This window comes from Mus musculus, chromosome X, assembly GCF_000001635.26.
Source record: "Mus musculus strain C57BL/6J chromosome X, GRCm38.p6 C57BL/6J".
NCBI lineage: Eukaryota > Metazoa > Chordata > Mammalia > Rodentia > Muridae > Mus > Mus musculus.
Window position 1 is genome coordinate 113,319,423 of NC_000086.7, and position 27,807 is coordinate 113,347,229.

Below are 27,807 nucleotides of genomic sequence, written 5' to 3' on the forward strand. Positions count from 1 at the left end.
AGCATCTTTCCCTTAGTTGATACCAGTTCACTGGAAGTAATTAATTTCTGTCTTCTCAGTAAGGGTCTTTGAAGTTTATTCACCCAACTCCATTAGAGTATCTAGAGTGACATTTATTAACTATAGATTATCTAGGCTTCTTTCATACATGTTCCATGTATTATGATCACTAAATAAATTTTCAATAACCTTCTAACTATACCAGTATTTACTGTCAAAACATGATGCGTTAAGTCATTCCTTACTGTGCAACTACACACACACACACACACACACACACACACACACACTACTACTAGTATAATAATGCAATTAAAATCTATAAAGTCATGGTATTAGTTTCTGTGTTTTGGTCATCATATATGATCCAGATACTATGATCATGATTTTTGTACATTATTTATTTTGATTCCTATAACTACATTAGAAGTTAGTCATTGTTAGTCTATTTTTATAGTGGATAGAATCAATGATCAAAGCAATTAGTTAAATTGTCAATAATAAAAAAATGTCAATAATAATAGCTCATCAATGGAGACACAGGAGTTCTTTGACAACAAACTTATAATTCTACTGTACAATTCTGAACTATCCAACACAATGTATTAACTAAAAATCTGCAAATTAAGGCATCATGGATTTAGGCTTTAGGTAAGGGTGTTCGAATCGGGAACAGAAAATTTCAATTAGCTCATATTTTTCTTAGTAAGATAGAAAACACATTTTGAACATTTTATATATAAACATATTTTCAGAGAGGTGGCAAATAAATGTTAATGAAAAATATGAAAGGACCCAGATATAGCTGTCTCTTGTGAGACTATACCGGGGCCTAGCAAACACAGAAGTGTATGCTCACAGTCAGCTACTGGATGGAACACAGGGCTCCCAATGGAGGAGCTAGAGAAAGTACCCAAGAAGCTAAAGGGAACTGCAACCCTATAGGTGGAACAACAATATGAACTAACCAGTACCCCGGAGCTCTTGTCTCTAGCTGCATATGTATCAAAAGATGGCCTAGTTGGCCATCACTGGAAAGAGAGGCCCATTGGACTTGCAAACTTTATATGCCCCAGTACAGGGGAACGCCAGGGCCAAAAAGGGGGAGTGGGTGGGTAGGGGAGTAGGGGTGGGTGGGTATGGGGGACTTTTAGTATAGCATTGGAAATGTAAATGAGCTAAATACCTAATAAAAATGGAAAAGAAAAAAATTTTTGAAAAGAAAAATATGATTATAAGATGGGACAACAATTTTCACCTTGAATAATGAATATAAGTTTATTTTAACAAGCAATTTATCCACTGAAATAATAAAATAATTATAATAAAAAGAATATATTTCAGGTTATACCAAAATTATTGAAGCTACCATTGTTCTCTTTCTTTTGTATATTGCCTTTTAAATGATAAAATTGTATTTTGAAGATAGGTAATAACAATCCCTTAAAAATAATTTTTGCTGTTGAATGTTAACTATGATGTTTATGGAGAGTTATAAAGTAAAAAAAGTCTTACATCTCTGAAGCATAGTATTTAATTATGCAATTTGCTGTGACTCTAAGGACAATGAGATCATGTTTCATATAATATCACAAGGGAAGTATATTGAGGAAAGTTGTAATCAGAATCAGCACAAATTCTGGTTCATACACCTGGCAAAGGTTCAAAGGCATAGAATATTTTAGTCATTTAATATTTCTTCTAATGATGCATAAGGATTCTTTTTTCTCTCTCTTTTACACACACACACACACACACACACACACACACACACACACACACACACACACACGCACACACACGCGCACACACACACAATTACCGCCACCTCTACCACCACAACCAAACAACAATGACAAAAAACAGAACCTAATTTAAGAAGAATTATGACTTATCTAAGATAAACTATAATGGTGGAAAAGAAGAGAGGTTTACTTATTTCAATTTTACTTTGAGTCTGCTATTCATTGGATACTGTTTTTTTTATATCATTTTATTATCATCTGGATTCATTTGGGGACCCTGAATTTGCTTATTAACAGTAGTTAATGAAGTGTTATAGTTATTCAGGATAACAATAAAATTTCATGAGCTGAGTGAGATATTTAACTGTATGTTGTATAACATGGTCAGAAGTCCCAGCTGCCTGTGTCAGAAGTCCCAGCTCCCTCTATCTTATAATGTACCGAACTAAAAGGAAATTCTTCTGCAATATTTGGTATGACATGTACTATTAGAATGCACAGAAATCATTCATATATGACACATATTTCTAGATGCTATCATGTACAGAAAAAAGTAAAATATTTAGTTGACATCAAACCCCTTTTATTAATAACCAATAATATGTCTTCTTATCTAATTTGGATCGAATATGAGAAACACATTCATAAAGCCATCTTTTTAATTCAAGACTACAAAAGTTTTGGGATGTATCTGAGTTTGAAATTCTCATACGAGAAAGAGGAAGTTTTACGACATATAATATCAAGTCTCATGGTAAGTGTTAGACAAAGATAGATTAAGTACAGAAGGTAGAGAGCCAGCAGAACCTTGTATTTGAGTAATTATCACCTATTACTATCACACTTTACACAGAACTACTGCCATACAATCCAGGGATAAATAACTAAGGCATGGTGCCCATGTAATGAAGTGAGCTAGTCTACTTATTAGGTAACCTACCTAACACAAAGAACACAAGCTTGCAAAATTTTATGTTGGCTGGCATATTTTATACTTTTATCTCTATAGTTAGTAAAAGAAACGGACCTCTTGAGTCCTTTCCCTTTCTATTAATGAAATGTTGACAAGCCCCATCTTATGAGGGTCTTGGGTGCAAAATCACAGCTTCAGTGAGTTTATGAGGGTAACAGCCATGCCATATCCAGAAGACATCTGTTTTGCAGCATACCTTCATATCCTTTCAGTCTTGCACTCTATATATCCCATCATCTGAAGTATTTACTGAATCTTTGAGGGACACATAGACCTATTTGGTGCCAAGGAGTCCACTACCCTTTATTCACAGCACTTTGACCAGTGACTCACTTTTATGTTACCCACTACTCACTTTAGGAGGAAGCTTCTCTGATGCTGCTGAGAGTAGCACTGATCTCTTCCCCTGTTTCTTTTGGAAGACAGTCAATTTAGTAAAACAAAAGCAGTAAACTGAGGGACCATCAACATCCCAACTGGGATTTTTTTAAACAGAATTTTCATGACCATGCATGCGTTCTCACCTGTTGAAATAAGTCTCAAATCCAGTCATTGGTTACCCCATAAAATATGTGATACTATTGCTCTAATGGGCCCATCTTGCTGTGCTCATAATCATTGTATTCTATTGTTTTAAAATTGTGTGTGTGTGTGTATGTTTGTATGTATATGTGTGCGTGTCTGTATGTGTGTTTTAACAACCACAGGAAGACTCAGTAATTAAATCCACTGCCTGTTCTTCTATAGGACCCAGGTTTGATTCCTAGCACCTAAAAGGGGGGGCTCATGTCCATCTGTGACTCTATTCACGGGGTATCTGATAATCTCTTCTGGCCTCTGTGAGCAGCAGGTATGAATGTGGTAGATAAGCATACATACATGCATGCAAAAGTCTTGTTCACATAAAATAAATAAAATAAAAAACCATATGTATTAAGTATTTGATTTTTTCACAAAATAATGACTTACTAATAAATACTAGGTATGAAATAAGTATTCAACTTAATTAAAACATCAAAATTACAACTTTATTATTAAACCACACACATAAGTGGTTTTAATTCTTACTATTTAATCTGTTTCTTACAAGCTTAGCATTAACAGTGGAAAATACTTTCCTGACACATGTCATAGTAAAATTTTGATATGTTTGCAAAGTGTGTGTGTGTGTGTGTGTGTGTGTACACTATCATAGGTCTTATTGCATATTGAATATTCACTGAACGGTACCTAACATTAACAGTATTTGCAAATGATCTAGCCTTTCATTATGGGTAATAGAATAGAAATTTAGTGCACTATTATTACTTTGTTAATTATGCAATCTTCTAATACAACATTCCACTACTAAGACTATATTTAGTATTAGGACAGGTATAGGACTCCCAAGAAAAAAATGGATTTTCCTGTTTGCTACCTTTAAGGAAGCCTAACAAAATGTACACGTGGTAGAAAACAGAAGTGTGCACTTCTAAAAGAATAGAAAAGTTAAAGATATACTGTAGAGTTTTCAGTTCTATAAAAGTTTAGAGAGGGGAGCTATCTTAATATTTTATGGAACTTGGTACCATATGGAGAATTGCAGCTTCCTTTGTCACAGCATATATACCATTCATAACAATTTTGATATTATTTTTCTTTTTTGAGGGGTGTGTCTTAGGATTTTTTAAAAGCCAGTAGAGCACAGATATTATTTTTCTATGCATTATGGTGCCCTCTGGTAAATGTACATTCTAGTAAAAGAATTTTGTTCTATTGGCTTTAAAAAAAGTGTTTATTTTGTGAAGTATTGCAACAAAATAAATTCTATTTACCCATAAATTTTGTAAAATTATGGCATATTCAATAAAATAAAAAAACAATATTCTTGTTTTTAATTAAAATTTTTAAATGATTGTAACTTAAGTCTGTGTAGATTTCTTTTAATCACTACATACATAAAAATTCATCTGTCCTCTTCAATTATCCTCATAGGTGAGAATTAAGTTAATCTGTTTGTATATTGGAAAGTTTATATGGTGCTGTTTGCCTTTTTAAAGATCCAGAAGTTGTTTGATGACACATCAGTGAAATAGAAACAAGCAAAGGACAGTATTATTCTACATGAGAAAACATTTGATTTATAGTCTCAAACACCATGTGTCAAACTACGTTGTACAATTTACCTCCTTTAAAACCACCTTTTACGTTAAACCATTTAAAAACATGCTTGCAATGGAACATTTATTTCATTATTTTCTGGACATGACTGGCAACTAGTTTGTGTTTAAAATGGTCCTGTAATAGTATAGCAAGTCAGGGTTAAATATATGTTAGATAGATATATTTTAACAAGCCTGGATATAGACCATTACCTTTCAGTTTAATTCTTGACCTTTCTCTAGGAGTGAAACCACAGTTAGTTCAAATAATAATGCAGCTAACTTTATTGAGCAGTCATTCTCACAATTTTGAGATGGCAGGTTTCACTGTATTGTTCAGACGTGCCTGGATCTCCTAGACTCAGTGAATACTCCTGCCTCAACCTCCTCAGTATCTTACATACAGGCACTGGGAATTTCAATGGCTTCTTACCATTATTCCCTTCAAATTCTAAGGACAAATATATCTTTCAGATAATTTAAAAAATATGATGACATATGTTCAGATAACTGTGGGCTTCATTCACTTATGGTATGATACTTTGTTATTAAAGAGACTTCATTTTGTCACTGAAAAGATATTTGTATCTTTTTTTTCTAAGTAAAAATTGAGTTTAAGAAAAATATATTGAGCATTTTGCTGTGTTTTTGTAAGCAAGCTTTCTTGTGCACGTCATTGTGATGTCATCTTTCTGCCCTACTGGTGCCTTCTTTGCATATCTCTTGAAACATTTTCTGAATTGTCATTTTGAAAAAATATGTTGAAAATTCTGTATGATGTAGAAATAAAGAAGGCTACTCCAATGAAGATAATTTTATTGAAGGACAATAAGTATCATCAAGATATCCTTTGCCTAGGTATCAACATATAGAATTTGATCCACAGTAATACTCATATGTAGGCATGTGCTACATTTTGCAAAATCACTTGCAAAATTTTCATGAGAAAATTCACAGGATTAACTAAGTAGAAAAGAGTCACAAATGTCATTTTATTGATTCAGCCAAAATCAATCATTTGTTTAACTGTGGTGTTCATTCTTTTAAAAGATTTATCTATCTATCTATCTATCTATCTATCTATCTATCTATCTATCTATCTATCTATCTATCTATCTATATGAGTATACTGTAGCTGTCTTCAGTCACTCCAGAGGAGGGCATCAGATCCCATTACAGATGGTTGTGAGCCACCATGTAGTTGCTGGGAATTGAACTCAGGACCTCTGGAAGGGCCTTCATTGCTCTTATCATCAGTGCTCTTAACCACTGAGCCATCTCGCCAGCCTCCTGGTATTCACTCTTATATACTTTGTTATTTAATCTATTATGCTACTTTTCAACAGAAAGTAGTTATAGACTGATAATGAGAAATTATATGGTACCAAATTATATATACATATATATGTACATATATATAAAACAGTAAAATTTTGCTTTACTAGATTATCTTTAATTTTATTTGAGTATGGTTTATATATCATTGTTCATGATCCCTATAAAATGCAGTGTAACCTCAAATTATTACTTGTTTCTTTTTTTCTAATATTTTGTGTGACATAAGACAAGTCATTATTATTTTCTCAGCTCTTTTTATCTATACTTTGCATATCTTCCTGATTAGTTGATGATTTGAATTAAAACGTGACAATATGTTTTTTGTGATTTATCAGTTAGATTTATATCAGAAAATTCTCAACCAACAAAATGCCAACACAATAAACTCAGAGCCCATAGGTACTGATATAAATGGTTCACCTTGATGAGTCAAATTGTCCTGTCATTATCCATCCCTTATATGACATAGCTACCTGTGGCTATTTAAAGCCACTAGGATCTCCCCCCCCCCATTTTATTAGGTATTTACTTCATTTACATTTCAAATGCTATCCCAAAAGTCCCCTATACCCTCCCCATGCCCTGCTTCCCTACCCACCCACTCCCACTTCTTGGCCCTGGTGTTCCCCTGTACTGGGGCATATGAAGTTTGCAAAACCAAGGGGTCTCTCTTCCCAATGATGGCTGACTAGGCCATCTTCTGATACATATGCAGCTAGAGACACGAGCTCTGGGGGTACTGGTTAGTTCATATTGTTGTTCCACCTATAGGGTTGCAGACCCCTTCAGCTCTTGGGTACTTTCTCTAGCTCCTCCATTGGGGGCCCTGTGTTCCATCCAATAGCTGACTGTGAGCATCCACTTCTGTATTTGGCAGGCACTGGCATAGCCTCACATGAGACAGCTATATCAAGGTCCTTTCAGCAAAATCTTGCTGGTGTATGCAATAGTGTCTGCGTTTGGAGGCTGATTATGGGATGGATCCCCCGGTGGGGCAGTTTGTGGATGGTCCACCCTTTCATCTCAGCTCCAAACTTTGTGTCTGTAACTTCTACCATGGGTGTTTTGTTCCCAATTCTAAGAGGAGGCAAAGTGTACACACTTTGGTCTTTGTTCTCCTTGAGTTTCATGTGCTTTGCAAATTGTATCTTGGGTATTCTAAGTTTCTGAGCTAATAGCCACTTATCAGTAAGTGCATATAATGTGAGTTCTTTTGTGATTGGGTTACCCCACTCAGGATGATACCCTACAGATCTATCCATTTGCCTAGGAATTTCATAAATTCATTCTTTTTAATAGCTGAGTAGTACTCCATTGTGTAACTGTACCACATTTTCTCTATCCATTCCTCTGTTGAGGGACATTTGGGTTCTTTCCAGCTTCTGGCTATTATAAATAAGGCTGCTATGAACATAGTGGAGCATGTGTTCTTATTACCAGTTGGAACATCTTCTGGATATATGCCCAGGAGAGGTATTGCTGGATCCTCCAGTAGTACTATGTCCAATTTTCTGAGGAACTGCCAGACTGATTTACAGAGTGGTTGTACAAGCTTGCAATCCCACCAACAATGGAGGAGCATTCCTCTTTCTCCACATCCTCGCCAGCATCTGCTGTCACATGAATTTTTGATCTTAGCCATTCTGACTGGTGTGAGGTGAAATCTCAGGGCTGTTTTGATTTGCATTTCCCTGATGATTAAGTATGTTTAACATTTTTTCAGATGCTTTTCAGCCATTCGATATTCCTCAGTTGAAAATTCTTTGTTTAGCTCTGTGCCCCATTTTTAAATGGGGTTATTTGATTTTCTGGAGTCCATCTGCTTGAGTTCTTTATATATATTGGATTTTAGTCCCCTATCTGATTTAGGATTGGTAAAGATCCTTTCCCAATCTGTTGGTGGCCTTTATGCCTTATTGACAGTGTCCTTTGCCTTACAGAAGCTTTGCAATTTTATGAGGTCCCAATGTGACAATATTTTCAAAACATCAATATGATATTTTTACCCCTCCTTCCACTAGGCTATAGGCTGCTTATGGTTAGAAACCACATCTTATTCTATTATCCAAATTTTAATGTATGAAATATGATGAGATGGTAGACCCTGATGCAGCTACATGAAATCAAAATGATTAGGACCAATTATTTGGGATAGAGGCAGTAACATGCCAAAAGTTCACAACTAGCTGGTTTATTTAGTCAATTTCAGGTTAGTCAGGATTATATAGCTAAATCCTGTATCAGAAAACAGTCTCAAAATTTGCAAGAATGTATACTTTCTGATATAGGAGTAGGGAATTGAAAGAGCAGAAGTTGTTGATTAATTGTGATTGTCAACTTGATAGGCTCTATAAACAAGTAGGAGACAAGCTTCCAGGCATGTCCATGCTTGTAAGAAATTATTTAGATTAAGTTAATCTTTGGGCAAGTGTATGAGAATGATAATTTCTATTACATTAAATGAGATAGGAACATGTGGTGTAAGAGTCGGGGCCAACATTCTCTTGCCTTGGATACTGGACTGCATTTAAAGAAAACTAGTTTAGCACCAGCATTTACCATTCTCTGCTTCCTGACTTTGGATACTAACTATGTAGTCAAGTGCCTCAGGCTGCTACTGCTGCAAAGACTTTACTACTATGTACTATACAGTTAAACAGGGATCTTAAATTTATCTTTTTTTTCCTCTTGTTGCTTTTCTCAGGGTGTCTTGTCACAAAATGAGACAAGTAGTTAATACACGAGTATTTATTCAAGAGCCAGAGGCATAGGAACAATAGAGAAAGTGCCACGGGAGTGGAGAGGGTGTAGTTAATGAACTTCCACAATTTCCCAGAGGTGATCATTTTAGAATGTGATTTTGAACCAAAGTTAGGGTGACAGGGAATCCTGAATAGGAATTAAGAACCCAAAGAAAATGCACACACATAGATATATTTTTTGTGTTCTGAAGAGACTGTGCAAGTTGCCATTATTAGGATATAATTTTAGGTACAGGGTGAACTGCCTATAAAAAAACTTAGAGAAAATATCTGAAGAAATATTGGAAGAAAAAGGAGACTAGATTATCTAAAAGACTAATGTGATGCTCTGAGGAAAAAAATGCTTGGAACTTGACAATGCCAATAGAATGAAGAAAGGTTTGTTTTAAAGTGGTATTGAAATGATTTAATGATTGAGTGTAAAATGTAAGAGGCCTCCTCTGGGTAAAGAAGATGAACATTTTTAGTGATTCTAGTGCCTTGTGCCTATTAGGAAGTCATTTAAATTTTGTCTAATTGTATTATTGGATTGATTAAAGCTTTTCACTAGTGAAAGATATTCATATTATTATTATAAAAATCAGTTTTTTTCTTTTTTCTAGTTTGTCACTTCAGTACACTTTAAGAGTGCTAAATTCACTGCAAAATGAAGATGGGAGTGGGTTGGTAGGTGGGGGAGCTCCTCATAGAGGCAGGGGAGGGGGATGGCATGGGGTTTTTTTGGGGGAAGGAAACTGGGAAGGAAGATATCATGTGAAATGTAAATTAATAAAAAATTCTCTAAGGGCAAGCAAACAATTCTATTTTTCTTTTCTTTACTTTTTATTTTTATTTTTTGGAGGTTGAGCAGTTTATCAAGATATGGTTTATCTGTGTAACCCTGGCTATTCTGGAACTTGGTTTATAGACTAGACTGGATTCAGACACAGAGATTTGCCTGCCGCTGCCTCCAAAGTGCTGGCATTGAAAGTGTGCACCACCATTGTGCCCAGTAACAATTCTATTTTTCAAGCAAAAGCATAGCAATTTTTTGGACTGGCTTTTTTGTCACTGAGGACAGAAGAAAATAGGTTTTGCTATTTAAAAATACTGCTACCATTATTTAAATAAAGTCAACCTTTTAATATAGCCCACTAGAGAGACAGGCAAACATTTATAATTTTTAATTGGATATTTTATTTGTTTATATTTCAAATGTTATCCCCTTTCCCTGTTTCCCCTCCCCTCTGCAAATTGCCTATCCCATTCCCCAATAACACTGCTTCTATGAGGGTGCTCCACCACCCACCCATCCACTCCTGCCTAACTGATCTAGCATTCCTCTACACTGGAGCATCAAGCCTTCACAGGACCAAGGGCCTCTCCTCCCACTGAAGCCAGATAAGGCCCCTTCAGCTCCTTCAGACCTTCCCCTAACTCCTCCATTGGGGTCCCTGTGCTCTGTCTGATAGTTGGTTGCAAGCATCCACATTTGTATTGGTCAGGATCTGGCTGAGCCTCTCATGAGACAGTTGGTATCAGGCTCCTGTCAACAAGAACTTCTTGGCATCAGTAATAGTGGGTTTGGTGTCTGCATGTGGAATGGATCCCCAGGTGGGGCAGTCTCTGGATGGCCTTTCCTTCAGTCTTTGCTTCACTCTTTGTCCCTGTATTTCCTTTAGACAAGGGAAATTCTGGGTTAAAATTTTGGAGATGGGTGGATGGCCCCTTCCCTCATGGTGGGGGGGGCATGCCTAACCTCTGGATATTATCTTGACAGGTTCTCCCTCTGCTTTGTGGTATATTTTAGCTAATGTCGTCCCCATGGTGTCCTGGGAGGCTCTTGCTTTCCTGGCATCTGGGACTTTCTAGTGGCTACCCCCAGTTACCCATCCCCCATTGAACACATTTCTGTTCAATTTCCTGACCCTTTGTAAATCTCCTCCATCTGATCCCATACCTGATTCTGCCCCTCTTTTCCCCCTCTTCCTCCTTTCTTCCTCCAAAGTCCCTCCCACCCTCTACTTCCCTTGATTATATTTTTTCCCCTTCTAAGTAGGACTGAAGCATCCACTCTTTGGTCTTCCTTCCTCTTGAGCTTCATGTGGTCTGTGAGTTGTATCATGGGTATTCCATGCTCTTTGCCTAATATCCACTTGTGGGTGCCCTTGCATTTGGAGCATAGATGTTCAGAATTGACAGTTCATATTGTCAGATATTTCCTTTGATAGTTATGAAGTGGCCTTCCTTATCTTTTGTGATAACTTTTAGTTGAAAGTTGATTTTATTTGATATTAGAATGGCTACTCCAACTTGTTTCTTGGAACCATTTGCTTGGAAAATTGTTTTCCAGCTTTTTACTCTGAGGTAGTGTCTGTCTTTGTTACTGAGATGTATTTCCCATATGCAGCAAAATGCTCAGTCCTGCTTATTCATCCAGTCTATGTCTTTTTATTGGGGGAATTGAGTCCATCGATGTTAAGAGATATTAAGGAATAGTGATTGTTGCTTCCTGTTATTTTTGTTGTTAGAGGTGTGCTAGGCTGTCGGTGTAGGGGAAGAGGGGGAAGGGAGAGAGCCCACATCCGGCCAGAATTCCTGTGCTCTGGACAGGTGGATGCGGGAGGACTGCCGGACTCTTTCCATGAGTGTGAAGCCACTGACCCCACATGGCGGGGGGAGGACAAGGGGCAACCCATTCTGGATACGGCAGAGGAGCTAAGAACAGAATAGGGGCCCCAGGGCAGCACCAGGCCCCAGAGATACAGGAAGAGGGCAGAGGTTCCCATGCAGGAGAGAGTCCTTAGTCCGGGCCTTGATTAACAGAGACAGTCTATGGTTTTAGAGCTTTATTATAGAAAGGCAGGAGGAAAGAGAAAAGGTAAAAGAGAAAAGAGAGAGAGACTGGCCATGGCCATGTGGAGAGAGGGAGAAATGGAAAGAGAGAGAGTTAGAGAGTAAGAAAGGTAAAGGCTGAGAGAGAGAGAGAGAGAGAGAGAGAGAGAGAGAGAGAGAGAGAGGTAAAAGCTTAGAGAGTAAGAGAGAGAGAGAGAGCAAGAGGGAGAGTAAGGAAAGTAAAAGCTTAAGAGAGTGAGGAGGGGCCAAGCAGCCCCTCTTATAGTGGGCTTGTTATGTTGCTGTTGCTAGGTAACTGGAAGAAGTCTAGCCTGAAGGTCAGAAGCTTGGGACATTGAGTATGTAACTGAAAGCCATTAGCCTCTCCTGTGGGGGCTGTGGGGCCTGTGGGGGTGGTAACTTCAAGAGGAGCCAGGGGTCCAGGAGACATGAGGGAATGTCTACGGTCCAATGTAGGTGGGAATTACCACCCATCCAGGTTCAGACCTCAACTCGACTGAAGACCAGCCTGTCTGTACATAGCCCATTGCCCCACAGAGATGGAAATATGTTTGTGTTTCTATCTTCTTTTGGGTTTGTTGAAAGAAGATTACTTTCTTGCTTTTTCTAGGGTGTAGTTTCCTCCTTGTGTTAGAGTTTTCTATCTATTATCTTTTGTAGGGCTGGATTTATGGAAAGACATTGTGTAAATTTGTTTTTGTCATGGAATATCTTGGTTTCTCCTATGATAATTGAGAGTTTTGCTGGGTATATTAGCATGGGCTGGCATTTGTGTTCTCTTAGGGTCTGCATGATGTCTGGCCAAGATCTTCTGGCTCTTAGAGTCTCTGCTGAGAAGTCTGGTATAATTCTGATAGGTCTGCCTTTATATGTTACTTGACCTTAAACACAGTGGCTAGATGCCATGAAGAAGTTGGCAATGCCTAAACAGTATGTGTGTTGTTAGGCCCAAGGGCCTCTTCCATCCCTGTCAAGGGGAGTGCTTACCTTTTATCCTTTCATACAACACCAGATTTACATTCTTAATGAATAGATTCTGTTTACACAACAGTTTGTGTAATAATTGTGTAATTATTTTTTTTAAAGACGTTCTCTGAAATTGCCAGAAAATAATATATCCATATTGTAGTGGAAGTCTTAAAGTCAAGTGCATAATGTTTAAAGTCAAGTGCACACATTTCAGCAAAGGAAAGATCACTTGATATGTTCACTGTTTTATTTTTAAGAACCTAGAAACATGTCTTGAACAGATATTGCAAAAGTCTCTGTTAAATTTATTCTTCTACAGTTGACCTATTCTAAATCTAAACCTTGGTTGCAGCTTTTCTAAAATTGGAAATATATTACCATTATCTATGTTTGATCCTATTGTGCAATAGTGTAGTAAAACTTGTTTCTAGAACCTCATAAAAACTGAGTGCTGGGCGTCAGTCCACAAGCTTTTCTCTTCATCTCTTTCCCTCTTCTGTCCTCAGTATCTGAGAAATACTATTTAAGTATTGATTTGTATGAAATGATTTTTTCATATTTCACATAAGTAAAATCAAGTATTCAATTCTTTTGTTGTTCTACCTATTTCATTTAGAATGATGTTTTGTTTTGTTTTTTGTTTTGTTTTGTTTTGTTTTGTTTTCTTGTTTTTTGAGACAGGGTTTCTCTGTGTAGTCCTGGCTGTCCTGGAACTCACTTTGTAGACCAGGCTGGCCTCGAACTCAGAAATCCACCTGCCTCTGCCTCCCGAGTGCTGGGATTAAAATCGTGCGCCACCACGCCCGGCAGAATGATGTATTTTTTTAAATCAAGTAATTGAATTATATTTCATATGAAATATACTTTTTTAGAGTGGCACAAGACTAATGATTTAGAATGAGTTGTTTCAATAGGCTTAAAGTATTGAAAAACAGCAAAATGACACCCAAAGGATAATTATACTATCTTAAATATGATTTCATCTTGACAATGTTTAATTTATGGAAAATTTCATATGATTGTTGTTAGGATCAATTCAAGAGCCTTGCAAATCCTAAGTATTTATCTTCTGAGCAATAATTTATCCCTATGTAGTAAAATTTTAAAGCAAAATAAATCCAGAAACATTTCTCACATTAAATCAAGACAGAATACTATTAATGGGGGTGGTGGCAATCTTCCTAATATCCTCACTCTAATAATAGATAACAGCAAAATTATTAAATATACTTAGAAAATATATCCCCATGCTTTATTTTACTGTTTTTTTAAAAATGATACATCCATTTATGTGTAAGAAAGTTGAAGCTGAAGAAAATAAGTTGAGTTATCCAGGGCTACATAGTAGGTAAGAGTTGTGTTCTATTTCTCTAAAGTATAATGTCTTCAGGCACACACCATAGAAAACAAGTTTTGAGAGTTTTACAAGATTTCTTTCCTTCTTTAAAATGAGACACTTTCCACTTTCAGTCTGTATATACTCAATTCAATATCTTTCCCCCACTTAATCTGGCCAATGGGAATTTCCCTTTCAGTTCATACTTCTTTCTGTACTGGGCTTTTCTTTGTTTCTCAGGTTGGTATCCTGTCCTCTTAGACTCTATCAGTTAGGCCTCTGTGTAGCTGAGACTGAGGGCCAGTAGCTGGGAGTTGAGGTATGCACCCAGATGCTCAATTCTACATTAATTCTTATCTATACTTCTGCTTTTGTTACCAAGAAGGAGCATTCAGCCTTTGTGTAATACTTTGTATCATATTATTTAGTACTGGTGGCAGAATTTTTTAGTAGATGTATTACATCTATAAGTTGCCAGTTTAATAGTAACAAATCTGTTTTGGCTGCTTCATTGAACAGGTATATTCTAAAACATTTGAATACTGAAATATTGATTCTTAGAGTTTTATTGCCCACACCATCATGACATGGGACACTAAGGAATCTGGAATGTTAAAGTCAATATCAAACCAGTATTTGCAAATAAAGCTACTGTTCATTGTGTGCTTCTGTAAATATAATGATAAAGCATATGGTTTGGTTTTGCTAATGTTAAACAAGGGGGCATATTGAAGGTAGATATGTGACCTAAAAGAGCTAGATTTTTCCTTTAATTGTTTTCTTACAAACTTAGAAAAGAAACAAAAATTTTTATTTCACAAAACATATAGTTTTTAGATAAAATGATCTATTTAAGATTTTATTTTGTTTTCACATAAAACACTTTTGATTATTTTGTAGAAGTCTTATAACTTACTGTGTTTGCTTCAGGCTAAAGAAACACAGACACCTCAGGCCTGTCTACAGGGCACTTCTCTAGGGCCATTTTCCCAATTGAGGTTCCCACTATTAAAAAATCCTCCAGTGTCAAGTTTACATAAAGGTAGCCAGGACAATTTCTTTGTGGTAAAAGTATTTATGATAAAAAGGTCATCACCCTTTATACTAGATCTGAATATGTATGTCATACTGTTTCTTGCTTGGAAATAGGACTTTTTTTTTAACTTCGAGTACTTTTTTGGGGTTTTGATAGTATGGTTTCTTATCTCTATCTATTTGTGGGTTGGTATTCCTGGCCAAGCAGTGTATTTGTATAGAATTTTGAACTGCTATCAGAGAATATATTTTGTTATCGTGGCATGATCAATAAAACTGGTGAAATGGCTTGTGTTAGGAATGGAGGATCAGGGTTCATGAATTATATTATTAGTTTCATCATAAACTTCCTATTTGACTTTTAACATCCAACTTCATACCTATTGTTCTTGAATTTACCTTCTGTAAAGTGTTATAATATTTAACTACCTCATAGAGAATGTTATGGAGCTTAGCTTTCCATTTTTGAGAGTCTCAAATACAAAGGACCATAACAGTTATTAGCATTACTTTATTCTGACTGGCATATTTGTGGGCAGTTTTAGCATAGCATGTATAAATAACTGAGGGCAGCTCCGTTTCTTCTCTGTAGTGTGTAGTTACATCATTTTGTCTGCCTTTTCCTCCTATTTCGCAGGGAAGACTCTTGAGGTGCTTGCTTTTATAAATGTGAGACTGTCATATAGGATGTGGAGATTTGTTTATTTTGACTGTATTCTTTAGACAGCTAAGATTGAGAAGACATGTTTTAGAGGAAAGATTTCCTAATATCCTTTAATAAACGACAACTTTTATAACATGTACAAATAGAGATAGTAAACTTGGTGATCTCATCTAGCCTACTGGAAAAAAAAAAACTTTTATACCAAGTGTGTTTTCTTCTTGGCTTATTCTTTTCTTTTTTTTTTCCATTTTTTATTAGGTATTTAGCTCATTTACATTTCCAATGCTATACCAAAAGTCCCCCATACCCACCCACTCCCACTCCCCTACTCACCCACTCCCCCTTTTTGGCCCTGGCGTTCCCCTGTACTGGGGCATATAAAGTTTGCAAGTCCAATGGGCCTCTCTTTCCAGTGATGGCCAACTAGGCCATCTTTTGATACATATGCAGCTAGAGTCAAGAGCTCCGGGGTACTGGTTAGTTCATAATGTTGTTCCACCTATAGGGTTGCAGATCCCTTTAGCTCCTTGGGTACTTTCTCTAGCTCCTCCATTGGGAGCCCTGTGATCCATCCATTAGCTGACTGTGAGCATCCACTTCTGTGTTTTCTAGGCCCCAGCATAGTCTCACAAGAGACAGCTACATCTGGGTCCTTTCGATAAAATCTTGCTAGTGTATGCAATGGTGTCAGCGTTTGGATGCTGATTATGGGGTGGATCCCTGGATATGGCAGTCTCTACATGGTCCATCCTTTCATCTCAGCTCCAAACTTTGTCTCTGTAACTCCTTCCATGGGTGTTTTGTTCCCACTTCTAAGGAGGGAACAAAAAAAAAAATAAAAGCTGTCGACCAAAGCGGTTTTTAGTATGTGATAATCTAGAGTGTTAAGTGAAGGCGAAAGTAAAACTTTTATTTTCAAATATCTGGCTTCTTGCGATCTACCACATCTTTCATAGGCAAATTTATGTTTCTCAGAATATTCCTATTGTTGGTACTCTACCACAGAGTCCTCAGAAAATACTTGCATAATTTCCATACAAGGCAGATTACACAGGCATCCTTAAAGTCTGAACTTTGAATGTGGTTTTTCTTTCTCCTTTCCACCTGAATGTGTGGCAAGAGGCTTGTGGACAAGGCAGGCATTCTACCCTCTGGGCATCATGGACCAACAACTGAATACTTTAGGCTAATATTCTAAAATCCAATTTACTCAAACGTTGGCCTCTGAGAGCAGGCGAATCAGTATACAATAATGACAGAGGGATAGATAAAGAATTTTCATTGAAGCAAAAACTATTGCAATTTTGAATGAATGCTCAGAAGATGATGTCAGCATTCATAATCCATTGCATGCTTTTTAGTTTTGTGGTTATTAAAAAAACAAAACAAAAGAAGTTAGCAGTGTTTAATTCAAATGTTATTGTGACATAAGGAAATACACTTACTTAGATGCTAGAATTAAGTTCCATGAAAATTGTGGCATTAATTTAATAAACCCCTCTTGAACCCACATACTTATCATTATAGGTAGTGCAAGTTAGTAGTGATCACTGCACAAAGCCATCCAAAATTTTACTGAGTAGAGTAATACAGTTGCTAGTTTTGCTTTTCTTCACAATATTACTTCACTGTGAACACAAAAAGTCTAATAATGTCAATTTTGTTTAAAAAATGTGATTACTATTAACCTTTTAAAATCATATGTATATAATGTATATATGTATGATATCTCAGATTTTACGTGGGAGTAGTGGGTGGGTGGGTAGGGGAGCACCCTCTTAGAGGTTAAGAGGAAAGGTATGGGATGGGGTGTCAGGAAAGGGGACATTTGAAATGTAAATAAATAAAATAATAAAAATATGTGTGTAGGTATGTTTATGCACATGTGAGTATTAACTACTGGTGTGTACATTTGAGGGTACATGTATGAAGGACAACAACCTCTGGGGGTAGCTAGTCCTTGCCTTCTACCTTGTTTGAGATAAGCATATCTTCTTTGTTTGCAGCTGCGTGCAGTTTCAAGGGAATCTTCTGTTTCTGCCTCCTGTCTTGTCATAGGAACACTATGTAGTAGATGCATACTACTGGATTTGAAATCAGGTCCTTTTCTTTGGATGGCAGGAGCTTTACCCAGGGAACCATCACCCCAGTCCACCATTAATATTTTTCTTGAATTGCATATTAAGCAGTAGTTACAAAAGCTAGTTTGGATTAAAATACAAGTATGATAACTGCTCCCCTCCAGTGTCTTCTGTTTCCCTGTATATTCATATAAAACCTGAAAGACAAGCGACAGCCTTAACCTTAGGAATGCTGTTTACCTTCTTTAAGATAGGGTCTGTTATTGGCCTGGAGCTCTACAATTAAGTTAGAGAGGTCCAACCTGTGAGCCACTGGGATACTGGGATTCTCTCTCTCTCTCTCTCTCTCTCTCTCTCTCTCTCTCTCTCTCTCTCTCTCTCTCTCTCTCTCTCTCTCTCCTGCTAGAATGACAAGTGCCCCTCCACTCTGTCTGGGATTTCTACATGGATCCTGGGCTTAATATCAGGTTCTTCTGCTTAAGAGGCAGGAACCTTACTGACAGAACCATTCCAAACTCTGAATGCATGGATTTTTCTGTTAACATATGTGTTACCTTCAAGTACAAGGTTCAAAGTTCTTTTTTAACAAGCCATAATTTATCATGAAAAAAAAATCTCAAAAATCAAAGGAATGTGTTACTAGTAGATTCATGTAAAGACTTGTGTTCTTTAAACATCTAACAATACATCAGTAGAGAATTGAGTTAAAAGTACATAAAAGACAGGAAATCCTGACATCAGCTCAAAAGTTTTTTTCCTGACTTAATTAACAAAGCTTTAAACGGCTACTAGTATTCCACCTGCAATCAAGGGTAATAAACCTTCACGGCAGAAGTCAAATTCTAGGGAAAAAGTTGGAAGCTCACACTTACACCATAAAACCTTGTTTATTGCAACCATTAGTCTTCTAAGATATGCCCCACAATGGGATTTGGTAAAGCCATTACAAGGTACCGTATGAGTTCCATTTGCCTACAGTAAATAGAATGTCAGAAGTGTCAGGGGGAAATAAATATCGGGCTGGTTAAAAGGGAGCAGAGATGGCTCAAAGCATCATTGAGAGGATTGATTTATCTGGCGTGCTGTAATGACTGCAGATGTGGATCTGTTATTCTAGATGAGCAATGAATTTGATGAGCTGATAACACAGGGCCAGAGAGGCCTGGTTTTAATTACTGATGAGGAATTTATTTGTGAAGCACTGTGATTTACTGAAGGTTTGTTCTGTTATTGACAGGTGACCTTGGAGCTTTCCTCTCCTGATGAATCCCCAAAAAGGAGCTTTTAAAAGAAATAATCAAACAAAAAGTATTTTATCTTTACTTAGAATACAATGAAGTCATTCGAGAGACATTGTTAGAGTTGAAGCTACATTCTTGCTCACATAAAACGTGTGCTGCTTTGGTTGTTTTCTGCTTGCAATTGAATGCTGATTTGTACTGCTAAGTATAGGTTATATTTTTCCTCTTAAGCCAACCTTACGTCTCTGACTAGATGTGTCATTTATCAGTCTCCTTTTGTGAACTGTATGAACTTTTGGGCCAGATCTGGATGGAGATTTGGGATGTCTAACACTGTTGCTTCATTAAGTTATAGCTAATTTGTGTAATATGAATTGGGAGTCATAGGGGACTTTGTGGCTCAAACACAGCTCTGATGATGAGTACCCTTTTCTTGTTTTTATGAATGATATAGAATATCTAAATTAAAGAACACAGTGTCAAAAGACCAGTATTCATTTGCATTCATTTGTATTTACTGTGTAACTCCTTTTTTATATGTTTCGGAATTGCCTCAAGTTAACAAAATGATAATTTTGAATATTTGTAATTCCATTAATACAGCTTTTTATCATGGCTGAGTAGAGTTGGTAAGGCAAGTCCTTGTTTTTTTTAATTTAAATAATACATGTAGACTTTGTTTTGCAATGTAAATTCAAAAGAGAGTTTCTAATTAACACTTGCCTATTTTATTTCAATTGGCTGCTGAGACACGTGATGCAGACTTTTGTGACAACCACACTAATGTCTGTATGTGCACACTGTTAAGAGTTAATAGCAAAAAGAATTGACCCTGTCCAGTTTATGGATACAGTTTATGTTTACAAGCTATTAAAGTCACTAAAGTAAGAAAATATCTGGACTTCAAAAGCTGTGAAAAAATGCATGCATTGCATTGGATGGCATTAATGTGCACTGAATTGCTACATGTTTGTTTGGCAAAAGCCAGGGATCTCGTCAGTTTTGAGAGAGTCAACAGATTTCCTTTTGTAGCTCTTACACTTTCTTGCAATTCTTTCTTATGTTGTTTTTGTTTCTAAGGAGCTACGAAGCAGTGACCCTGCACTTTCTTTGTGAGAACTGTAATGCTTTCTGCAAAATTATACAATCTAGTATGCTGGAAACCACAAAACTGTGTATGACAAAAATATTTTTTTGTATTTCATGCATGTAATAATTGATTATTTTATTTGCAGTGATATTTTTATTAATTTGCATCTTGAGTAGTTTAGACTGAGAAAAATATTTAACAAATATGAGTGTTTTATAATGAATTTATAATTTAATTATCTTTAATCGTATTATTTTACGATGTATCCAATATATATTTAGAAGTTGTGGTATTTTTGATGCATGAAACTAGTTGATTCTTTTTAAAGTTGAAGACTAAAAGTCATTCTATAATAGCAAATTATTTTCTTTTTATGGTTTTATAGTTTTAGTCTGAAAATATTCTTTTCATTTCTCACATTTTTTCCTGATTGTTTACAAATGTAAACTATGTATAGATTCTCATATAGTCTTATTAACTGGAAGCGTTACTTCTCATATTACTGACCCTGCATAAGTTATGAACCAATAAACTACTGTCAAATATGTCTCTAATACAGTAGCAAACTTCTATCAATCACAGTTCAACGATATTTATTTTGCCAATTTTAAATCATGGTACTTGATAGATCATGGATGAAATTAATTTTCATATCAAAACTTTTACCTAGCAGACACAGAAGCAGCAGTGCTCTCAAGGCATGCGGCTTATTTACTTTAATACATCCTTTAGACCCTTGAGGCCAATCTCCTAACAGAATTCTATTACTGATTTTTAAAAGAAATTCAAAGAGAAAAAATTAGTAAGAAGAGGTATAATATAATGCCTCCAGCTTACTTGGTGCCTGAGATTTACCAAGTAAATTAGTAACAGTGTTATACACACCAGTTCTCTCTCTTGTAGTGATATAGAGAGTCCAAAATTGTGTATTTTATGTAGCAAATATCCCATGACACCACTAGTATTTGTATGGGTGTACCCATCAGTAAAAATAAATTTGATTTCAAAAATTGAAAAATAAAGTTTATCTAGCGAAGGAATTGACACGAGCGAAAGTCCGTTGTTAGTTAAAAAATAAAGATGATTAAGTTGAAGAATGAGATCACTCGGCAATATGCTTGCCACACATGCTAAGAACCTATGTATAACACCGGCACATAAATAAAATACAGGAAGAACAATGCCATGTATTGGAAATGATAGAGGAAGGAGATATGAGAGGATCCTTGGTGTTCACTGACAAACTAGTCTTGCCAAATTGGTGAGCTCCAGGTTCAAAGAGAAATCTTCCTCAAAAACTGAGATAGAAATTGATAGAGGAAATGATTTGATTTTGATATTGATGCCTGGCTTCCATAAGCAAGCATGTGTGTATGTGTGGCATGCATGTACGTGTGCACCCACACACACAGTACATACACAAAAGACACACAAGCACACATACTCACACAAATACACAATATACCCTCCACACTGTGCACATACGTAAAAAAGTACACACACACACACACACATGTTAAAATATATTTAGTTTTTAATTGCTACATAAACACATGAGAAGTTACATGGTAAAATCATTCCAATGTGAAAATTGTTTTTATCTCTCTGGATAGGTATAAATGACAGATCAGTTTTCAACCTATACCCTTGTGGCTAGGTATTCCTTCTTTTCTTCCTTCCTTCTTTCCTTCCTTCCTTCCTTCCTTCCTTCCTTCCTTCCTTCCTTCCTTCCTTCCTTCCTTCTATAACAAAATAAAATATGAGAAAAACACAATTACATCAAAGTTGGACAAGACAAGCTTACTGAAACAAAATAATCCAAGAGAAGGCACACGATCATAGCCCCACTTGTTCAAGCACTGAGGAATCCGATAGAAACCCTAAACTGGAAACCATAAGTGCAGAGGATCTGGTGCAGCCCCAGGCAGGCCCTGTGCATGCTGCCCCACAGGTTTTGTGAGGTCATTATGAGCTTTGCTTATGTTTATTTAGAGGATCTTGTTTTCTTGGTATTTTTCATTCCTTCTTGCTCTTACACTCTCTCTGGCTCCTCTTCCATAGGGTGTGGCTTCCCTGAGCCCTGAGGGGGAAGGATTTGATAGAGACATCCTATTTAAGGCTGAGTGTTCGAACATCTCTTACTGTGTAATATCTGGCTATGGGTTTCTATATTTATTTCCATCTACTGCAAAAGAAAGCGTCTCTGGTGATGGATGAACAAGACACTAATCTATGAGTACAGCAGAATATTATTAGGAGTCTCTTTATCACCACATGTTTTAGACCAGTAGTATTTGATTTCACCCTACTTCCCTGGGCTATGTAGTCTCAGGCTCTTGGTCACCTTAGCAGTGTCAGGTATGGGTTCAATTTCATGTTCTGGTCCTTAAGTCAAATCAGATATTAATTACTCCCATAAGCTTTATGACACCACTCCCTAGCATTATGTCTAGGCAGAACACCATGTAGATCAAAGGGTTTGTGGCTGGATTGCCATTTATATCTCTCTTTTCATAGCAAGCTGAGTACATTCCTTCATATACCAAAGATGCCAGAACACAGACAGAAACTAAACAGGGACACAGTGAAACTAACAGAAGTTATGAAACAAATGGACCTGACAGATATCTACAGAACATTTTATCCTAAAACAAAAGGATATACCTTCTTCTCAGCACCTCATGGGACCTTCTCCAAAATTGACCATATAATTGGTCACAAAACAGGCCTCAATAGATACAAAAATATTGAAATTGTCCCATGTATCCTATCAGACCACCATGGCCTAAGACTGATCTTCAATAACAACATAAATAATGGAAAGCCAACATTCACGTGGAAACTGAATAACACTCTTCTCAATGATACCTTGGTCAAGGAAGGAATAAAGAAAGAAATTAAAGACTTTTTAGAGTTTAATGAAAATGAAGCCACAACGTACCCAAACCTATGGGACACAATGAAAGCATTTCTAAGAGGGAAACTCATAGCTCTGAGTGCCTCCAAGAAGAAACGGGAGACAGCACATACTAGCAGCTTGACAACACATCTAAAAGCCCTAGAAAAAAAGGAAGCAAATTCACCCAAGAGGAGTAGACGGCAGGAAATAATCAAACTCAGGGGTGAAATCAACCAAGTGGAAACAAGAAGAACTATTCAAAGAATTAACCAAACGAGGAGTTGGTTCTTTGAGAAAATCAAAAAGATAGATAAACCCTTAGCTAGACGCACTAAAGGGCACAGAGACAAAATCCTAATTAACAAAATCAGAACTGAAAAGGGAGACATAACAACAGATCCTGAAGAAATCCAAAACACCATCAGATCCTTCTACAAAAGGCTATACTCAACAAAACTGGAAAACCTGGATGAAATGGACAAATTTCTGGACAGATACCAGGTACCAAAGTTGAATCAGGATCAAGTTGACCATCTAAACAGTCCCATATCACCTAAAGAAATAGAAGCAGTTATTAATAGTCTCCCAACCAAAAAAAGCCCAGGACCAGATGGGTTTAGTGCAGAGTTCTATCAGACCTTCAAAGAAGATCTAATTCCAATTCTGCACAAACTATTTCACAAAATAGAAGTAGAAGGTACTCTACCCAACTCATTTTATGAAGCCACTATTACTCTGATACCTAAACCACAGAAAGATCCAACAAAGATAGAGAACTTCAGACCAATTTCTCTTATGAATATCGATGCAAAAATCCTCAATAAAATTCTCGCTAACCGAATCCAAGAACACATTAAAGCAATCATCCATCCTGACCAAGTAGGTTTTATTCCAGGGATGCAGGGATGGTTTAATATACGAAAATCCATCAATGTAATCCATTATATAAACAAACTCAAAGACAAAAACCACATGATCATCTCGTTAGATGCAGAAAAAGCATTTGACAAGATCCAACACCCATTCATGATAAAAGTTTTGGAAAGATCAGGAATTCAAGGCCCATACCTAAACATGATAAAAGCAATCTACAGCAAACCAGTAGCCAACATCAAAGTAAATGGAGAGAAGCTGGAAGCAATCCCACTAAAATCAGGGACTAGACAAGGCTGCCCACTTTCTCCCTACCTTTTCAACATAGTACTTGAAGTATTAGCCAGAGCAATTCGACAACAAAAGGAGATCAAGGGGATACAAATTGGAAAAGAGGAAGTCAAAATATCACTTTTTGCAGATGATATGATAGTATATATAAGTGACCCTAAAAATTCTACCAGAGAACTCCTAAACCTGATAAACAGCTTCGGTGAAGTAGCTGGATATAAAATAAACTCAAACAAGTCAATGGCCTTTCTCTATACAAAGAATAAACAGGCTGAGAAAGAAATTAGGGAAACAACACCCTTCTCAATAGTCACAAATAATATAAAATATCTTGGCGTGACTCTAACTAAGGAAGTGAAAGATCTGTATGATAAAAACTTCAAATCTCTGAAGAAAGAAATTAAGGAAGATCTCAGAAGATGGAAAGATCTCCCATGCTCATGGATTGGCAGGATCAACATTGTAAAAATGGCTATCTTGCCAAAAGCAATCTACAGATTAAATGCAATCCCCATCAAAATTCCAACTCAATTCTTCAACGAATTGGAAGGAGCAATTTGCAAATTTGTCTGGAATAACAAAAAACCTAGGATAGCAAAAAGTCTTCTCAAGGATAAAAGAACTTCTGGCGGAATCACCATGCCAGACCTAAAGCTTTACTACAGAGCAATTGTGATAAAAACTGCATGGTACTGGTATAGAGACAGACAAGTAGACCAATGGAATAGAATTGAAGACCCAGAAATGAACCCACACACCTATGGTCACTTGATCTTCGACAAGGGAGCTAAAACCATCCAGTGGAAGAAAGACAGCATTTTCAACAACTGGTGCTGGCACAACTGGTTGTTATCGTGTAGAAGAATGCGAATCGATCCATACTTATCTCCTTGTACTGAGGTCAAATCTAAGTGGATCAAGGAACTTCACATAAAACCAGAGACACTGAAACTTATAGAGGAGAAAGTGGGGAAAAGCCTTGAAGATATGGGCACAGGGGAAAAATTCCTGAACAGAACAGCAATGGCTTGTGCTGTAAGATCGAGAATTGACAAATGGGACCTAATGAAACTCCAAAGTTTCTGCAAGGCAAAAGACACCGTCAATAAGACAAAAAGACCACCAACAGATTGGGAAAGGATCTTTACCTATCCTAAATCAGATAGGGGACTAATATCCAACATATATAAAGAACTCAAGAAGGTGGACTTCAGAAAATCAAATAACCCCATTAAAAAATGGGGCTCAGAGCTGAACAAAGAATTCTCACCTGAGGAATACCGAATGGCAGAGAAGCACTTGAAAAAATGTTCAACATCCTTAATCATCAGGGAAATGCAAATCAAAACAACCCTGAGATTCCACCTCACACCAGTCAGAATGGCTAAGATCAAAAATTCAGGTGACAGCAGATGCTGGCGTGGATGTGGAGAAAGAGGAACACTCCTCCATTGTTGGTGGGAGTGCAGGCTTGTACAACCACTCTGGAAATCAGTCTGGCGGTTCCTCAGAAAACTGGACATAGTACTACCGGAGGATCCAGCAATACCTCTCCTGGGCATATATCCAGAAGATGCCCCAACAGGTAAGAAGGACACATGCTCCACTATGTTCATAGCAGCCTTATTTATAATAGCCAGAAGCTGGAAAGAACCTAGATGCCCCTCAACAGAGGAATGGATACAGAAAATGTGGTACATCTACACAATGGAGTACTACTCAGCTATTAAAAAGAATGAATTTATGAAATTCCTAGCCAAATGGATGGACCTGGAGGCCATCATCCTGAGTGAGGTAACACATTCACAAAGAAACTCACACAATATGTATTCACTGATAAGTGGATATTAGCCCCCAACCTAGGATACCCAAGATATAAGATATAATTTGCTAAACACATGAAACTCAAGAAGAATGAAGACTGAAGTGTGGACACTATGCCCCTCCTTAGATTTGGGAACAAAACACCCATGGGAGGAGTTACAGAGACAAAGTTTGGAGCTGAGATGAAAGGATGGACCATGTAGAGACTGCCATATCCAGGGATCCACCCCATAATCAGCATCCAAACGCTGACACCATTGCATACACTAGCAAGATTTTATTGAAAGGACCCAGATGTAGCTGTCTCTTGTGAGACTATGCTGGGGCCTAGCAAACACAGAAGTGGATGCTCACAGTCAGCTAATGGATGGATCATAGGGCTCCCAATGGAGGAGCTAGAGAAAGTACCCAAGGAGCTAAAGGGATCTGCAACCCTATAGGTGGAACAACATTATGAACTAACCAGTACCCCGGAGCTCTTGACTCTAGCTGCATATATATCAAAAGATGGCCTAGTCGGCCATCACTGGAAAGAGAGGCCCATTGGACTTGCAAACTTTATATGCCCCAGTACAGGGGAACACCAGGGCCAAAAAGGGGGAGTGGGTGGGCAGGGGAGTGGGGGTGGGTGGATATGGGGGACTTTTGGTATAGCATTGGAAATGTAAATGAGTTAAATACCTAATAAAAAATGGAAAAAAAAAGAAATAAAGGCTCTTTGTAGGCACTAGCTCTACTTCTCCAAGTTCAATGAGTTGTGTGGGTGATGTCTTAAGTAATGACTTGCTGTCAGTTTATGGCGAGAAAAGTATAGACTTGGCAACAACTTGAATTGTTCAGAGATTCCCGTGTGACCACTTTGGCCAATAACTCAATTTCATGTAACCCAATCCTCATATTGGAATCTTTATTTGGTTACAAGAGATGGCCAGTTGGGACTTTGTCTCCTGTAACATTTAGAGATTTCATTTAGATCACCTTAATGTACATGTGTATATTTTATGCAATTTTTACAGTATTAGGTTTTTTTTTTACCCCTTAAATGTCGCTTGGTTTTAGATGTCATTCCCTGTATTCCATTCCATAAACTTCTCTCCCCTCCCATGTAATCTTCCAATTCCAGCCCCCCAATAAATATCTCTCTATTCTATTTCCCTTTTATAATGAGATATGTTCCTTCTAGTCCTTTATTCTTCCTACCCTCTGTGGTTCTATGTACTGTAGCTTGGCTTTCATTGACTTAATTGCTAATACCCATCTATAAGGATATTTATACCATATTTGTCTTTCTGAGTCTAGGTTACCTCACTCGGGATGATTTTTCTAGTTCCATCCATTTGTCTGCAAATTGCATGATGTAGTTTTTAACAGCTGAGTAGATTGTGTAAACAACCTGAATATATTTTATCCATTCTTCTGTTGAGGGACATACAGATTGTTTCCAATTTCAGGCTCAAGAGATGGCTGAGCTGTTAAAGGCTAGGCTCACATCTCTGGGTCTATAGATTATAGCTTGGTTATCATTTACCTCATAGCTAATGTTCATATATAAGCAAATACATGCCATATTTGTTTTTCTGGGTACCTCACTCAGGATTATTTTTTTCTAGTTCTATATACTTGTCCTCAAGTTTAATTTTAGTGGTTGAGTAATACTTGATTGTGTGAATGTATCACATATTCTTTTATCAATTCATCTGTTGAGGGGCA

The 27,807-nt window shown here is 37.0% G+C and overlaps 1 protein-coding gene and 1 non-coding gene across 21 annotated transcripts in view; one reads left to right on the top strand and one right to left on the bottom strand.

Moving 5' to 3' along the window:
* Nucleotides 1-27,807, top strand: part of Dach2 (dachshund family transcription factor 2) — a 538,891-nt gene that overhangs the window by 21,927 nt on the left and 489,157 nt on the right. The window lies entirely within an intron of this gene.
* Nucleotides 12,678-12,803, bottom strand: Gm24831. Its single transcript, XR_003953224.1, has one exon. It is a non-coding gene; the product is annotated as a U6atac minor spliceosomal RNA (small nuclear RNA).